Source organism: Eptatretus burgeri, chromosome 7 (assembly GCF_056783735.1).
Source record: "Eptatretus burgeri isolate ZD-2024b chromosome 7, Ebu_testis_v1, whole genome shotgun sequence".
Classification (NCBI taxonomy): domain Eukaryota; kingdom Metazoa; phylum Chordata; class Myxini; order Myxiniformes; family Myxinidae; genus Eptatretus; species Eptatretus burgeri.
Genome location: NC_140967.1, coordinates 56,443,036 through 56,462,048, shown reverse-complemented (window position 1 = coordinate 56,462,048; position 19,013 = coordinate 56,443,036).

The following is a 19,013-nucleotide window of genomic DNA, read 5'->3' as shown; positions in this document are numbered from 1 at the left end:
TGAGCAAAAATAACAATTAAATTTGAAAACTAGAACGGCACTCATATCAGTAGAGTGCATACCTCCGACAGGATGAACAGTTTAAATTTTGCATCCTAATGATAGGCCGGATCTGGATCCGGACCTTAACCAAAATCAAATCAGCTTGTTCTTGTCACCAAACCAAATCATCCATTAAGTTTTGTCATAATTTGTCCACAACTTCTTGAAATATCGTGATATACATCGTTTTCGGCCTCATCTCTCAATGGTGAAGAAGCACTTGAATTTTTTTTGTTTAATAATCTCACATGTGGATTTGGATCTTTACCAAATCGAATCGATTTGTCCTTGTCACACACCCAACCTGTCCACCAAGTTTCATCCGAATCCATCTACAACTTTTTGAGATATCGTGCTCACAGACAAACAAACAGACAGGGAAGAAAACATAATGTCTGTACAGCTTCGGTGGTGGAGGTAATGATGGTGTGAGGAGTTGTAAAATGTGTTGCAATTGGAAGAAAAAGTAAGTGATGCTTAATTTGCCGATATGGCAATCAAGGTGTGCTTCAGAGTGAAAATTAAAGCAGGTCAAGTCACCTTGCAAAGAAGTGTGAGCTTGTCACGTGGAAGCAATCCATTGACGTCATCAAATAGAAGGTTTCACAGAATTAAATTTTTGAAGCCCCAGTCCTTTCCTTGGACAAATCGAAATACCTTCTGGCTCTCTGTGTAAGTAAAGTAACCAATGAAGAATGTGACAATCACCAAATGGAACACACACACACACACCCAGAACATGTACATCATTTCTGTATATGTATTTATTAAATAAAGTCTTGAAATAAAGAAACATTTACCCAAGGCTATTGCTTCTTGTTTCTTGGCATTAAGAATGGAGAAGGTGAACTTTGCTTGTACCTCACTCTATGAACAACTCACCAGGAACAAGTACAAGGAGAGGTGATTCTTCCATTTCTCATCTAACCCTTTTGGGTTTAGCTTGAGCCACCCATAGGAAAACAACTTTGTTCAGTGAAACGTAATAATACGAGAAGGGCACTCAGTAGAGCACCATACCTCCGCCACGCCACGTAATGCCTGACCCACAAGAACATATCGGGCGCAATACATTTTTGAAATATCATGCTATATATCGTTTTTGGCCCTATCTCTCAATGGTGAAGAATCACTTTTAAAATTAAATAATTCTCGTATCCAGATCTGGATTCAGATCTTCACCAAAATCAAATGAATTCGTCCTTGTCACACACCCAACCTGTCCACCAAATTTCATTCAGATCCATCTCCAACTTTTTGAGATATCCTGCACAGAGACAGACAGACAGACAGAGAGCTGTGAAAACATAACCTCCTTCATTTTCGGTGACAGAGGTAATAAATAAAGTCAACGCTATCTCGAAATGCTCAAAAAAAAAAATTACATGCATTGCAGTACTTGTTCGCCCTCAACCAGGCATCAGCCCAGCTGGGGACTTGTATTTTGGGCCCCGTCCCTCTGTCCTTCTGTCCATCTGTCTGTGCATCCATCCACAGCCTCAACTTGAAAATGGCTGTATGCATTCATTTAACATTTGGCAGACTTATCCAATAATACCTGGGCATGAGGCAAGTCAAATTATTTTGGAATCAGAGAAATTTGATATTTCAGCAATTAAAAAAAACAAAAGTACTGGATTGGACATGTATTCGGGAACTCTCTACCTTTTGACAGTCTACTACCGTCCTATATTCCATCTTGATTTACTTATATTCACTTTAACATCACCGCTACCTACATATCACTTTGAATTACTATTTGTTCACCAAAAACACACAAATTAGATGGTAGGTTATGTCTGATCCTATCAAATGACTGTCTCCATGCAACATGAACAAATTCCTCAAAAGTTCGAACAAGTTAAGCGATCTCGCAATCAAGTGATTTATTTAGTTAGTCATTCAAATGTAAAATCTCCACGTCCCATTTTTTAAGGTGTGGTTGGGGGCTGTGTTCTGGCGATGAGCACTTGGTTTGGTATGCTGTAATCATGTATATCTTATTGGGGCTGATAGGATGGCCTAAAGGTATGCACACTCACGCCTAAGCTGTCTAGCCTGGGTTTGAATCCCGACCAGCTATAAACTGTCATCCCGCTGCTTCGGAAACTGTCACCCAGCTGACCCTTGCCAAGAAACTGCTACGACAGCACCAACACTCTAACAGGGTATGGTACATTGTATGGATATCTTATTACTCATGGCAATAACGATTGAGAATACTAAATGCTACTTTTGAAATAACTTTGTGTATGATGTATTGTATTTGGCAATGGTGTATTTGGCAAAATGTCACTCAAAGTCCTAAACCCTTGGCAAATGTCATCGAAACAGCAGAAGAACAGAGAACATATATCCAGGATATTGATGTTGGTGGGGGTGTACCTAAAAAGCAGCATCGGAATTGTAATGTAAATAAGTAAGTTCTCAGAGATTGCCTGACTTGCAAAACATTCTTTTTCAAAGATGGTGGCCACAAGAAAGTGCACCCAATACCTTCTCAGAGCACTATCATTACATTACTGCTGAGCTCTCCAGGCTTGATTTAAATCCTCACGAGTTCAAATCCAAGTACATATCCAAAAAGTGCTTATGCAGGGAATTATTCTGAAGCATAGACATTCATGGTGAAAGTCTCTCTACGAGTCATACCATGATTGGATGCTCACCCTGGTTTGCAGAACTGGAACAATGTCTCTGCATTTCCACAGCACTTCCTTTTCGAGTGAAAAGGTTGTTAAAGTGCGATGGTGTTCCACTCTTCCACATGAAAATTGTTCTGCCTCTTCACGCTCATTATGAATGAAATGTGATGACACTGTGATAAAATGATGAAGAAGATCAAAACAAAATGGAACTACATTTGATTATTGAGACTTCTTTTCATGTTTTGAGTCTTATTCTTATTGATCTTGTTTTCATTGTTTGAGCGTGTCACATCATGTTCCCTAACACTCTAGGTATAAAGTCCTGAAACGGCCAATGAGCTGTTTGCTTTGCTAGCAGAAGCAGGGCCTAAAAGAGGTTCATCCCTTATATGTTCTGGTGGAAAATGAGATATTCCCAGATTTGATAGTCCGCTTGATCGATCGATCTACAACAGCAGACGAGTCTTCCAACTGTGAGTTTATTCAGCCAACGAAACGTGTGACAGCAAACATAGCAGCTCAGGACCCCCTCAGTCCTTTTTCGATCTATCCTTCCAGTTTATACCCACTAATACAAACAGCTCGACTTTTCTCATGATTCTAAGCCTGGAAGTAACCCAAGGATTCTTGCACATCAGTGATCATTTGAAATATGTCAAAAGCTAACCCCAATGTCAACCTGTTAACCCTTTTACACAAAATAATTTTTAGAACACATATCTCACTTTCGCAAACACTTCACAACAAGAGAGTTCTTCAAAAACTTAACTCCACACTGTCTTGACAAACAAGGACATGGGCGGGGTATACGAGTGGCAAATTTGATTGGTCGTGACGACGTAAAATTCCGTAATATGTTGTCCAAGTACTGCTAACCGGAAGGGGTTTGAAAGTGACAAAAGGGCGATTTGTGTTCTCCAGCTGTTCACATATATAATTCAATTGAAATAAATGACGATCTTAAAGGATGTAGAAAACAATAGTTTTTGGAAGCTTCCCACCGTTGCTGCAGCGACTTTTACGCCACCATATTTAACATGTTACATTCATTCTTTGTGCCTGTTGTTTGTGATGACATCCCAAAAATAGTAAGTTTCCTGTTTGGAATGATTTTCAATTCTGTTTGATTGACAGGCAGGCAGACTGTATAAAAAAAAAAACGATCTCACTCCTCTTTCTACACATGCGAACAGGACAAATTCAAAGCTAAAGCACCGCTAAACTACAGGTTTGTTTTCAAATGAAGCATTCAATTAAAATTAAGTTATTCCTCAATCATAAACTGATGTTTTCAAACAGACAGAGAGACAGACAGGCAGGCACATAGACAAACAGACAGACATACAGACAGAAGTGAACCAATTGCTTAACCACACTTTTTGCTTCGCATGTGCAGGGTAATCGATAATCTATTCTATTGTTGTGGATTTCTGAATCGGATCCAAGTAATGCACACAACATCCAAGTCCTCAGGCAGTTATTTCCATAAATGTGTGTTCAGAATAGACCCATCCCCTTGTCTGGTGGGATTCTAACAGCTTTGATGCATTGGAGAAGGGTATAGAATGGATTCCATTTCCATCAGGATGCATTGGCTTGGAAATAGATGATTTATTTACACTTTGGACTTACAGGACATTTGATTAAACAAACCGCGGGCTTTTTCTGGACAGTTTATTGTGACGGTCATACATGGCTGTGGATCATTTACCTCAGGCATCCACCTTTTTCCATTGACGTTTGACACCCACCCCTCTCTTTCACCGACGTTTGACATCCACCTTTTTCCATTGACGTTTGACACCCACCCCTCTCTTTCACCGACGATTGACATCCACCTTTTTCCATTGACACCTGACACCCTGTTCGGCAGCTCCATGGACACTGGCTGGCTCCTGCTCGTGTCGGGCCAAACAGGAAGGTGGTGGCCACTGTTGACGTTTTGTGAGCGTCCCATGTTTTCGCTTCGCAATTTCAACAAATGGCTGGCCTCTGGCGCCCGTCCAGCGCCCCGAACATGGCGTTGCAAGCTAGGCCTGTGTTAATTGGGAGCTGCGTCTTCTTCGATGGTGGGGAAGGAATGATCGTGGGGGTTGACGGTTGGAGGTCACGTGCAGTGATCCACCAATCGGCAAGCTGGATTTGGCTGAAGTCTGCTTGAGGCTCCGCCCACACTGGTCACCTCTAAAAGGATGGGAAGACAGCCTTCCTGACAGTTGGTGATAGCTCCTGAACAGTTAATTACAGTTGGTGATAACTCCTGACCATTGGTTATGGTTGATGATAGCGCCTGATGGTTGCTGATAGCTCCTGGCGGTTCCTTACAGCTTCTGACCATTGGTTACGGTTCCTTACAGCTTCTGACCATTGGTTACGGTTCCTTACAGCTCCTGGACATTGGTTATGGTTTGTGATAGCTCCTGACAGCTGGTGACGGTTTCTTACAGCTTCTGCCAATTGGTCACAGTTCCTGATAGCTCCTGATGGTTGGTGACGGTTGGACCATTCCTGCTGGTTCTGCTCCGTACCTGGCTCTTGGCGTCCCTGGTTCCTGTGGGTGACGACATGATGTCGATTGTTGTTCGAGCCTGTTTGCGGGTGGGTGCACAACAAGGCAGGGTGCTGGCAGCAGATCAAGGCATGCTCACACATTTTGGGACATTTTATTAGACACACGACGACTTCTGCCTTGGTAAGCTGAGACCGTATTTCTTTTCCCCCTGAATGATCTGCTGGGTACCCATGTCTTGTGTTTAATTGTTAAGTAAGGTATAGAGATAAGCATCTGCTCTTTGTCTATTTTTCTACAACTGTTTGTTGAATTCTTTCTTTGTTTGAGATTATTTTGTTGATTCATTATTTTGATTGATTTGAATTCATCCATTACACCACAAGGAAATAAGAAGTTCTTCAGTTCATTTATTTTTCTTAATAATAAATTTCTTATTGACGTTTCAATCTGTCCGTGCTTGTCCTTTCCTTCCATTGATCCAGCATTGTCCAAATCTATATAGTAATAGGATAGTAATAGATAGGAAATAATTCACAAACTAATTAACCTGTCATAGTCGGCGTGCACCAGCGGTAAATGCTCGGCCGTCTTACTTAAGATCTAATCAGGATAAGATTGGTGCATCGCCGAGGGCACGTTCCCCAGTCAGGAGGCCATGTGACCTCCAGTTAAATGGCAAATTAGACTGTGGACACTGGAACTCGTGGTTAACTGATTGGTGTTCGTGGTTGTTAGGCAACCTACCATACCACAAAGTTAATTGTGAGCGGTGGCCCCACGTCCGGTTCTTCCGAGGAGAAACGAGGATTAACCCCCTCATAATACACTCGGTACCCGTGGCCATAACAATATGAAAGGAGCTCGGTCTCGGCGTGCCTGCATCCGTCCGTCCATCCCTGCATCCATCTGTCTGGAAACAACTGTCCTCTAGGGGATACCACTAATCAAGCCCAATCTGCAAAAAAAGTATGATATAGTTGAGTAAGGCCGTAAACAGTATCATGTTGTTGAGTAAGGTGAGGATAGATGGGCCGCTTTCTATTTACATCAAAACAAAAACTCTTCCTCCTTAATCTTCTTCTTCACTTAGAATAATGGTGAGTCTCATCCAGGGTTGCCAAATTTGAAAAGTGGAACATTGTATGTGGCCTCAAAATTATTGTATTTATAGAAAAATTATCATACGATTCCCACAAACTACATGAATGTTTTTTTTTTAATCAGCGTTAACCCACAATGCACAGCAACATTTCAATTTGCAACCGTCGACCATCGTACATTCATAGCATCATTCTAGAAACCATCATTCCCATTACTTCATGGTTTTCCCCTGACTGTACACGGCTTCTGCTGTGGTTGCTTTTCCCTGTATGAACACATCAATGCATGAGTTATATAATAACACTTTAACTCCATAAACAGCCTTAAAAAATTAAGACATTGAAGCGTGTTGTTCACTACGACGCACTGCCATTGAATAAAATGAAGAAAACATCCTTATATCAAATATTAAAAGTGAAAAATATTATATTTTCGGAATGAGGAGACAAATGCAATGTTACATGATCATTTTCATCACTCTGTGTTCTCATATTGTGGATGGGTGAGCTCCACTGAAATGTCACAAAAAATGCAGTAAAGTTCATTCAAAGAAACATCTCCGGATTGACAGAGGCATAATGTGATTGCCAAGACAATGCCAGCATGATTTGCCTGTTGGAAAACTCAATGATCTGCTGTGCAATGTTGCGGCACATAAGAGAGCCTACCCTCTGAACAGAGGTGTTGTGTTGAGCAGATTGGTGATATACTGAGGTTTACTTGGCTTCTCAGCTGATGATAATGAGTTCAGTTTCTTCACATGAAACAAACTTGACTGGGAGTTCTGATCCCCGTTGGCAACAACACGCATCATCAGTAATCATAAAGGCACTTGCGATCAACACAGCTTTAGCAAGATCGAGATCCGGAACAGCCGCAAACTTCTGGAGAATCATTTCCTCGTCGATGCCAATCACAAAAGGTCCCTCAGCATCTTGCCCAATGTGGCACCAAATTCAGAATGTTCAGCAAGTCAGCGAAGGTCAGCAAAAAACTCAGATACCAACTGACTTTCCTTCCTCTGGTGTGTGTAGACCTTGTACCAGCACACACTTTTACCAGGGTTTGGATTGTAGTGTTTGGCCATGATCCCGACAAGTGAATCGTAGGTTTTGTCATTCAGTTTATCGGGAGAAATGAGGTCCTTAATCAGGGCATACATTGAGTTTCCACACACGGTGAGCAGAATGGCTGTGTCGATCAGCTTCTTCTGCTGCCACTATCCTATTGGTGATAAAGTATTGCTTCAAATGATCGGCAAAATCTTCCCAGTCCTCATCGGGCTGGTACTCTGACAGAATCCCCACAGATGCCACAGTAAGAAATGCCAAATGAGCAGTGTGTCAAACTCGTCGCCAACTGTGACGTATCCACAGGATTAAGGGGGTGAAAAGAAAGACAACACCCAAGGCTGGCATAAATGCCTCCTGAAGTGACCTTCTATATGTCACATCCGGAATGTTTAGAATGCTGCCATCATTTTATCTTTCTCGAATGCGAGGACACGGCCTTTGTCAGAAAAAAAGGGAGATTTAATCCTAGTTGGCTGATATGAGATTTTGACGGATCGATCAGCATTGTCATTTTACTCTGTACCCCAGTCAGACAGAGGGTTACTTTATTCCCTGTATATCTGAATATTGCAAGTATCAACAGTCATCCTGTGTCTTGCTTAATTACTCCCGTGTCACCGTAGGCACACACTGTGCATGCGTGCCCGGCTCACTTCTCACAGAACATATCACAGTCATGAAACCTATTGTAAACCGATAGTTTTGATGCTAAAATTGAGAAACTTTGACTTATCAGTGTACAGCAATGGCTGAGGAGTGTAAAACAAGTTCAGTCCCATTGATGCAGAGCATGAATCTCTTAATGCCTCCAAAAAATATCGAGTTCTTCCTTTTCCATTGGGAATAGTCACCCCATGCACACAAAGCAAAAAGCGGGGTTAAGCAATTGGTTCATGTCTGCCCGTCTTATCAATTTATGATCGAAGAACGACTTGTTTAAATTGAATGTTATATTTTGAACATGAATAGAAAGACAAGTCTTTCGTTTTAACTTTACTTTGGCCCTGAATTCATCCCGATCGTATTTTTATCTCTTCATCCCTGAATTCATCCCTGAATTCATATTTTTATTCTGTTTGCCTACTTGCCAGTCAAACAAAATTGCGAATGATTCCAAAAAGGAAACTTACTGTTTTTAACTATATTATAAAGGACACAAACAACAAGCATGGAATAACTAATGTAATGAGTTAGATAGGGTGATGTAATAGACACTGAGGAAAATGATGGTAAAACACAATAAATATATTTTTTGACTTTTACAATCTTTATTTTGTTTAAATATAATTATTAACTTTAACACTGTAGAACACAAATTGTCTGTCAGAATACTTACACAAACCTCCAGTTTCATAGTACTGCACTTGAATGTAAATAAAGGTTCAATGGGGGTGGTGTATAATGTAAGGGAAGCACTCAAGACTGTTTCTGGACTACTTCAATAGCACTAAACTTCTGGATTATTACAGCGCATGCACTGTATACAATTGCACCGAGTTTGAAATGTCCCCGGTGTCTACCACGTCTCCGGTGTCCCCCCCCCCTTACGTGCCTCAAGACAGCCAATGACGGCCATCCGGTAGATGGCAATGCGTAACCTAGACGGAAATGGCGACAATTGATGGAAATACCCGAGTATTTCAATGGAAATTTGTGAAACTAATGTGTTATATATGTGAAAACCATTGAATTTATTGCTTGATGGAAAAAAACCAAGAAACGCTCCCCTCTCATGTACGAACGAACGAAAGATGTCATTTCCACCTACCATGGCATTTCACGCCGAATGCCGAACGCTGAAAGCTAAGTTCTTCTTATGCCATCATTCTTTTGCGGCCTCCTGCCACGCTGTATCGAATGATTTCATTCCTTCTGTTATATATATATATATATATATATATATATATATATATATATATATATATATATATATATATATATATATATATATATATATATATATATATATACTTGTCGTTCATTAACTTCTTGCTCATGAAACTCACAGATAAAAGTCTGTCCTAATGATGCTATAACTGAGCAGCTCCAAACCAATATCAGAAGCATCAGTCCTGAGCACAAGTGGTTTACTCAGGACAAGTAACCTCAAAATAGGCTTGCTGATAAGTTGCTTGAGGGTTGTGTAGGCCTTTTCTTGAGCATCTCTCCCCCACCCCAACCCCCCCCACCCTTTACCCAATATCGCATACCACATTACTGTGTTGACCTCTCCTGGTCAAATGAGTAAGTGGTACAGCAATAGGAACATAATTGAGGATGTAGCCCCAGTAGCATCTCATCAGACCCACAAACGACCATACCTCCTTTGTTTGTGGGCCATGGCACATCCTTGGTCTTTGCGACATTGTCGTCATGAAGGCCAAACAGAACACGTTCTTTGTGGTGACCGAGAAAGCTCACATCTGTCTCGATCAAAAACTTTGATGGTCTGGCCATGAGGCATGCTGTGAACATCTTGTTGAGCCGCTCCCTAAGTGTGGCTACATACTCGCCCCAAGTATGGGTATCGACCAAAATGTCATTTTTCCATAACAACAGACAACCTCCTCATGCCCCATGCAAGTGTAGTTTCCGAATTCGCCATCCCAAATGGCATCTTCAGAAACTCATAGGTGTAATCAGCCATCCCAAATGCTATCTTGTGTAAATCTTCATCAGCTACCAGTATCTGACCAATACCTCTTGCTCATATCAAGTATCTAAGTAAAACACATATCCCCTCATAGATGGACACTATTAGTTCCGGATCCGAAACAGCGATCTTATTAAGCTTCCGGTAATCAACACGTGAAATTTATCCTGTCCTTGTGAATTACCCACCACTGGTGATGTGTATCATGAATCCAACTGTCAAATTATCCCCATCTCTTGTTAATCCCAACCGAGGGACTCTTCCAATGTACAGTATTGGGTATGGTTTTGACCGAACAGGTTCACTTGTAGTTAAGATTATGTGATGATGGATTAAAGTCATAATTCGTGGGAAATTGATAAATACATTATTGATACTCATTGACAATGGACTCCATCTCATCGCATAGTGCACAGGTGATATGCTGACCAAGCATCATATCTGCCGCTATTTCTTTGGGCCTGTAGGTGCTGAGCTCGAACAGGTTTTCCTTATCAATGGTGTACTCTACAGTAGTTTCACCAGGCCTCACAACAGCTGCACTCACCACTACCGGTTGTTTAGCCTCAGCAACTGGGGACATGCCTCCAAAATATAAATTTCCCCTGCTGATTGGGCTGGATGTACCATTTTTACAAGTTAATGTGGGATACTTGCCCCTACACTGACCCTGTAGTCATTAACATGAATGGCATTCTCCAACTTGAATTAACCTCTCCACTTCACAAGTAGTATGTCTGTTGGTAGAAATATCAGCACAAAATGTCTCTCTGAAAGGACCATCTAGAACGGGGGGGGGGGGGGGGTTCTCCCCCACATCTACTTTCTCAACAATTCTCTTCAAGAAGTCCTTTCATTCAAGCTCTGGGTCTCACTATCTTCCATGATCTCTCCTGGGAAAGCCACATTTCCAAAGCTGGCCTCCAAAGCCAGTCGTCGACTGGGCATCCTCCATCATGCAAAGTCCATCCTTGGCAAACCAGAGATCCTGACCACATACAAAGCTTTTGTCCACAGCCTGATGGAGCACTGCTCTCCCCTTTGGACTGGTGCTCCCGCCTCTCACATTTCTCGGTTTCACGCTGTGTAAACCAAGGCATTTTGGATCATTGGTATCTCTCGCGATGAGGCTGAGTCTTTGGGTCTCTCACTCTCAACACAGGCAGGTCGGTGGTCTTTCTGTCTTCAACCGTCTCCTCTCCAACCTGGTCTCCCCTGCTTTGTCTGAGATATCCCCCCCCCATATTTCCGCAGGGAGCTCAAGGTCCACCAGCTACCCCCTTCTGGTAAAACTACCAAAATCAAGAATTACTGCTCACATTCACTCTTTCATTCCTCTTTTTTCCTCCCTTTGGAACAAACTCCCACACTCTCTTCAATCCCACTCTTCCCTCCAGGTCTTCAAAACAGCTGTTAAACACAATCTCTTCTGTTTCCCCATCCAAAACCATGATCTTTTCTACCCCCGCTAATGCACACCAAACCCACCTCCTTCAAATTCCCTGCTTTCCTTCCTGAAAGCCCCTGTCGTGTGAGGATCTGAAAATCCCTGTGGTGTCCATCTTGTTTACTCCGTGTTCCCCACTGTTTTTTTCCTTCCCTCTCCCACCCCCTCTTGTCTCCTGCTCCCCTTGTTGTGCATTTCTGTATGTTAGCTCTCATACGAGCCTTGACAGTGTCTCCAATAAAAAAGAGATATACTGATCGCTTTAAGCCTCCTTTACGAGTTGCGTTTGTATGACGATAACATGTAGAACGGGCCTCGTCACACCAATGACCTCATAGCTCGATATGAACCTCGTAACACAGTACAAGCTCCACAACACGATGTAAGCTTCGCAGAGTGATGTAAGCTTGGATCAGCTGTAAGCTTCACAGAGAGTCTAAGCTTTTGGCTTCCAAGAACGCATCTGCATCCGTTCTGAGTTGCGCCCAGAACTTTCGCTCAGAACATTAATGGTATTGTAAATCCTCACTGACTGACAAATGTCAAGACTGACATTACATACCTCCTCAAATTAGCTTCTCTAATTTCTAACAGGCACAGTATAATTTAAGTACAAGGACCATTTTCAAAGATTAACACAAGCTTGTGTATCGGTCGTTAAAGTGAGACAGAGGGACGAAGAGGAAGACCTTTCACATTCAGCGATCTGTTACCAATGGTCAGCCTAACCTTGTGGACATGCTGGTATTCATCAAGGTAGGTCTCCATAACTCAGCCTAACTGCCAGTAGTTATATGTCAGGTTTTCGCATTTCATCAATACCACATCTCCAATGTGTAAGTTGCGGTGAGGAGCCATTTCTGTCTTGAAGTTATGCTCTGAAGGTATTCCTTCTTCCATCTTGTCCAAAACTGATTTGCCAGGTACTGTACTCTTCTCCATCGCTTATGGGAGTACAAGTCGGCATCTTGGAAGATACCTACAGGTGGCATTAACACTTTGGACTTCAGTGTCAGCAAGTGACAAGTGTTCCAGTGATGTGGGGGATCATTCAAGTTATCAACTGTAAGGGGGCGACTGTTCACAATGACCGCGGCTTCACACATCAGTGTCCTCAGCAGCCCATCGTCAAGTTGGTTACCCGCTTGATGTATCGGAGTAGTGACCATGTTCCGTATTGATCATATCTGCCGCTCCCAGACACCACCCATGTGACTCGCTGAAGGAATGTTAATTTTGAATTTGAAATAATCCCAGTTCTTTGACAAAAGAATCTTGTTGATTTTGTCGTGATTCATTTCAGACAATGCTTTTTCAAGTTCGTTGTTGGCTCCTACAAAGTTATTGCCTCGGTCTGATTGAAGTTGGCATATTGGGCCTCGAATAGCCAAAAAGACGACGCATTGATTAAAGCATCTGAATCCAAGGAGTTGGCAACTTCAATGTGAATGGCTCTGGACGCCATAACGTCTGACTTTGATGTACCATGGCCCAAATAAATCCATTACACAGTATGTGACTGGTGGGCAGGGTTCAGTCTATCCGTGGGGCAAATCAGCCATCTTTTGTTATTGGGCTGCAGCTCGCAGTCTTTGACACAGTGCACATTTTGACATGGACCTTAAGACTGCGGAGCTCATTCCAACAAGCCAGAAACCACTGGTTCGGATGTCATTTATGCTTATTCCACGACCTTGATAAGCAGCAAGTGGACCTTGATTCCACGACCTCCACGACCTGCAGCAAGTGGTCGTCGAGAGACTGTCCCTGGAATTGTGCGCTACAGTCAAACACTACACGGATTTTACCTGGCTTCCGCGTGTGATACACTCCATGGTGTGGACTATACCACACTAATCCATCAGTTTTATCCGTGGCTGATGGTACTACCTTCTCAGCATGTCCATTTTGGATAATACTTTGCATAAAGGCCATTTTGTCCTGTTTGTACCTTTCGTCTATATATATATATATATATATATATATATATATATATATATATATATATATATATATATATATATATATATATATATATATATATATATATATATATATATATAATTGTGGCACATCTTTGTGATTCTGAGGTCTGGCTGTGTTCCAGTTATATATATATATATATATATATATATATATATATATATATATATATATATATATATATATATATATATATATATATATATATATATATACACTCATCTTCGCATACCTTACCAGATAATGGTAGCTCTGATAATGCTAATCTTGAAAGAATGTGTCTCGCGCACTTGGGTCCACAATTCCGATTGTTGCCCAACCCAGATCCTTCTTCTGACCATATGGCTCATTGTTAAGAGGAGGAAATATGTCTCAAGGTGTTATAGCCCTGGCACAGTTGTAACCAATATGGGCACAAACTTCAACATCTTGGAGCAGTACCAGCTCATCAGCAATTTTATGCAGATGTGGCCATTTCCTCATAACTTCTGGTGTTGGTATGGGAGACCCATTAGCTGACATAATCTCACGAGAGTATGTCGTTGGCAGTGAGATCCGCAATGAGCTATTGTAGCCTCCAACCTGCAAGCCATCAATCCTTTGACTTTGTACCCTGGCAGACATTCTAGACACGATTAAATTCACTGGTGTACCCTTGAAGTTCAATGCAGCAGAAGTATCCTTGAGTATGAAGGGGGTGTTGGACTGAGTGCCAAGTAACGCATAAACCAACCTTTAAACTTCTGACTTGTTGCGGTGTGATAACCATACAGGAACTATCATTGAGCATTTACTGTGTCGTTGAGGTGACTCAATCTAATGTGACCATTGACATACTTGTCTCCAGACTTATCAGTGGTGTCTCTTGATCCTACTTCCGAAACAGTGTTCTGTTGTGATGTGCTTGTCTGTCTGCTATCTCCATGAAGAGCAGTTGGGTGCTGTCCTTTTCACATACAGACCTTTCCATGGCGGCACGCCCTGGCTAAATGCCCTTTATCAAGGCAGACAAAACAAAGACCCTTTTATTTGGCAAAGATCTTTCTTTCCAGTAAAGTTTTGGCTCGATATGATCTAGTCACCAATGTGATGCTCACCTTTACACAGAAAGCACAACTTGCCATTACTTCCAACTTGTACGTTTTCACAATACCGTGTCACTACAGTGTGGAGACAGGTAGCAACACCGACATTTCTTTGGTTTCCGGTATTCCTGAATGTTCGCCTTTCCGGACTTCTGGCTTTACTTATTGATTTCACAGCCTGGAGTGAAGTCACCGGATCACAAGCTATTTCTGCTTCTTTGGCATTGATCTTGACAAACATTGAGAAAGGTGGAAACTGTTTCTTGTCTTCCTTCCAGTCTGAGATGATTCTTGCCCATCACAGTTAGCCACTCGGGAAGCTTTATGATCAATTTCCTCTTTTATCGGCTGTCATTTTGAACTTGAAGACTGTCTATTTTCGTCATGGCCGCTTCACACTGTCTCAATAAATCAGCGTAGTTATGCAGAGCTGTGCCATCTCGTGATACAATCTTAGGCCAATAGTCGTTAGTCTCTGAATGCGTTGACCATGAGAAACTCGTCCCCATAATGGCGTTCGAATACCATCTTTTCCTCCTCAAATTCCTCAGCGGTATTGATCAGAAAGAAACCTTCAACAGCCTCTTTTGCAACACCTCCTAGATATTACTGGAGATAATAGATTCTTTCCGAATATGGGACTTTCTTTCCTTCTGGTAAAGTTTCAAATGCCACTTTCCAAGGAGGATATGTAAGGGCGTTTCCTGTAAATAAATCAGGCTCAGGTTGGGGCATACGTCCAAGGTTAATCTGATCAGCAAAGCATTTGGCTGAAGTAAACAACTCGGCATTGTTCACGGTTGTATGATTCCCATTACCAGTGTTTTCAGGGCATGGGTTCATTTTCAGATTGTGGCACATCTTTGTGATTCTGAGGTCTGGCTGTGTTCCAGTTAGATGTTTCTTGGTCTGGTAGAATGACTTTTCTAAGTTTGGCTCTGCATATGAATTCTGTTTTCACTATACGAACAATGATCTGAGTTTATAGAGTTCTGATCCGCTCCACAGTGGTTGCAGACAAAATTTTCAATGAACAGTTCCTTGTCGACATCAGGCAGTGATGGTCTATGTATTTGATCTGGGAAAGAACTCTCTTCACGTTCGAGTTCGGGAAAGACGTTTACTTTTGCCTGTGCCATGTCAAGCTCCTTCATAATTTGAAGCCTTTCTAGTTCTGCTTAACCCTTTTCAGATTCTGTTTGAACCCTTGCAAGTTCTGCTCTTTTCTTCGCTTCCGAGTCGAAATATTTTAGTTTTGTTTTTAATTCAGCTGCTTCAGCTCGAGCTTCAGCTTTCACAGATGTAGTTGCTACCTTTGAGGACCGAGAAGCATGAGGTATGGAGGCAGCTCGACTCCCTTTAGAAACCCCGTTGTCCCTTTCTGCCATAATGTGACCTGGAAGATCTGCAATCAAATTGGACAAATGGTAACTATAATGTTCCACGGATTGATAGTACAAGTCAGTATCTGGATCCATGCTTCTAGATGACATAATCTGATCAAGTAGATAATGTGCGTTTGAAACGTCATCCATGTGTCTCTCAAGAACTCGTTTTTGTTCAACAACGTCCAAATCACTTGAATCTGACAACAGTCTTTCCATGCTTCTTGCCCTCTTGTGCCAGTTCGTAATGGCTGATTTCAAATTATGTTCATGCTGAACTAATTTCCATTCAGTGTCGTCATCGGTGGGTTTGGGTTCTTGATCAGAGCGACGTACTTTCTCATCATCCCTTTGTGTGTGTGTACATCACTACTTACATCAAACATGACTAGTGATTCTTCCCCAGTACTCATTTACAACTTTACTATCCGACAAATGTCATGACTGCCATTACAATCGCTTTTGCTTTTACAACATAATTTGAAAAATGTTTTTTTTTTAATGGTGTGACCATTTCTGTGATCGACTGGCCACATCCATTGGTAGGACAAAAAATTTGGTTGCCCACCCCTCGCCTACTTTTGGCTGATGTTGACCTCAAAAATAATTGGTGGTTGAATTCAGTGACCTGATTTGCAAATCCTCTTCAAATTTCAAGTCAATCGGATGAAAATTAATGATTTTATAAATTTGACAAAGTTGTTGACCTTTTGCGTATGTTGACCTTTTGACCTCAAAAACAATAGACTTCTTGCTCATGACGAACTCCACCAAGTGGTGAAGTTTCGTGAAGATCGGTAAAAAAATTGTGACCTGCAGGCGATAAACATATAAACAAAGAGAAAGACAAATAAACAGACAACAGACAGACAGAATAACTCACACGACCAACCAGTAAACTAGAAAAATCTTCGATTTTCACAAGTAACAAACACACAGAATAACACACACAACCAACCAGTAAACTAGAAAAATCTTCGATTTTCACAAGTAACAAACACACAGAATAACACACACAACCAACCAGTAAACTAGAAAAATCTTCGATTTTCACAAGTAACAAACACACAGAATAACACACACAACCAACCAGTAAACTAGAAAAATCTTCGATTTTCACAAGTAACAAACACACAGAATAACACACACAACCAACCAGTAAACTAGAAAAATCTTCGATTTTCACAAGTAACAAACACACAGAATAACACACACAACCAACCAGTAAACTAGAAAAATCTTCGATTTTCACAAGTAACAAACACACAGAATAACACACACAACCAACCAGTAAACTAGAAAAATCTTCGATTTTCACAAGTAACAAACACACAGAATAACACACACAACCAACCAGTAAACTAGAAAAATCTTCGATTTTTTGCAAGTCACAAACAGACAACAGACAGACAGAGCCAAAAAACAACCTCCATCCACCTTTGGTAGTGGAGGTAAAAATGCTATAAACTACACGAACACAAATGGGGGTATATATACTAATTTTAATGTCTGATCCCCCCCCCTCCATCATGAATGTAACATGATATTATATTATAACTAGTATACAGTACTTTATATTAAACCTTTCGCTTACCGAAGTTAACCTCTCGCCATACCCGTACACTGCCCAACGGACATTCAAATTGGTGACCGCGATTACCTTAGATACATATAAAATAAAATAAATGATTTAAAAGTGTAATATTCTACCAAATCCAAGACTATTATGTTACGATGCATTTTATAATCATTTTTACTTTATCTGGGGTATGATAAGAATTGGTGAGGCATCCTCTAATAAGGGTCCTGGGATGATATAATGAGTACCTTATTTATGTTGGGATGTGTAATTGGCACGGAATTGTGTGTTCCTCATCACCAACGTGCAAGCTGACTGAAATGCTTGCTGAATGAGTTTTATTGTTTGTTTGTTTGTTTTTTTTGAAGAATACCTTCCCATTATTGTACAACTCGGAGTGTTAGTCTGCTGCTTGCGGAGAGGCATTCATAACTATGTAAGGTGACGTTTTCTCTCATAGCGAATTGGCAAGGTTAAACTAAAGTGTCCCACAGTCACGGTGTAATTTATGAGAAGAGCTGAGCTTTTCGAACAGCGCAGCCTTTTGTTTGCTGTGAGAATGAGCGGGAGGGAATGGAGGGGAGTGTGAGGTTTGGGGAGGTTGGGAGTAAAAGGGAGTGGGTGGAATATCTGCCACAGGCCTCCATTCCTTACTGAGTGTCAGAAATATCCTATGCATTCCACTTAAACAAGCCTATTGAAATTCCGGTACAATACTCGACCATTCAAAAAACCATTTTCCATTTTCGTGTTCCATTTAAAAGGTTGGTGTCGAGCCTGTATTGCATTCCAGATGGAATAGCATCCAATAGAAACTTTGCAGGAAAAGCATTGCATTATTCAATGTACCCTCCTTTGTGATAGGAACACTTACCGGGTGTCCTGTCTAGCACTCATCAAATATCCAACAAGAACCTTTTGTAAGAATAAGCCCTTGCCAGCCGCTACCCCATATAAATCCTAAATTCCAGCCATGACGACCGCTGAGAAGGTTTTGACAAACCACCCAGCATATTCCATGCCAAAGAGACTGCTTCGGCAGCACACCCTCCTGTCAAGGAGGATTGTACATAACACACTCGAATGTTTGTGATTTATACCAGCAATGAATATTTTCACAACAGAAAATAACTTAGGGACCATTTTCTTAATTGCATTCAAATATGGAATTTTGACCTCTCACTTTCACCTCACCATTTCCCCCTATACATTTCCCTTCCATTCCCTTGCTCCTATCTCCTCCCAACCTCTTGCCGTTAACCTTCTCCCACACTATCCCACTCTCCTTTCTTATTTTCTTTTTCTCAACTTAGTGCTTCTCCCCAAAACGTTCCCCCCCCCTACCATCCCACACCCACCACTCACAGCCTCAGGGATATGCAATGAGCATTTCAGTCCCTTACACTCAGCTTGTGTGATCATATCATTCAGTTTTTTCACTACCAGCATTGTAATTTGCAAGAATGAAAAAAACATCAATGTAACCTCCTGAGAAACCACCATTC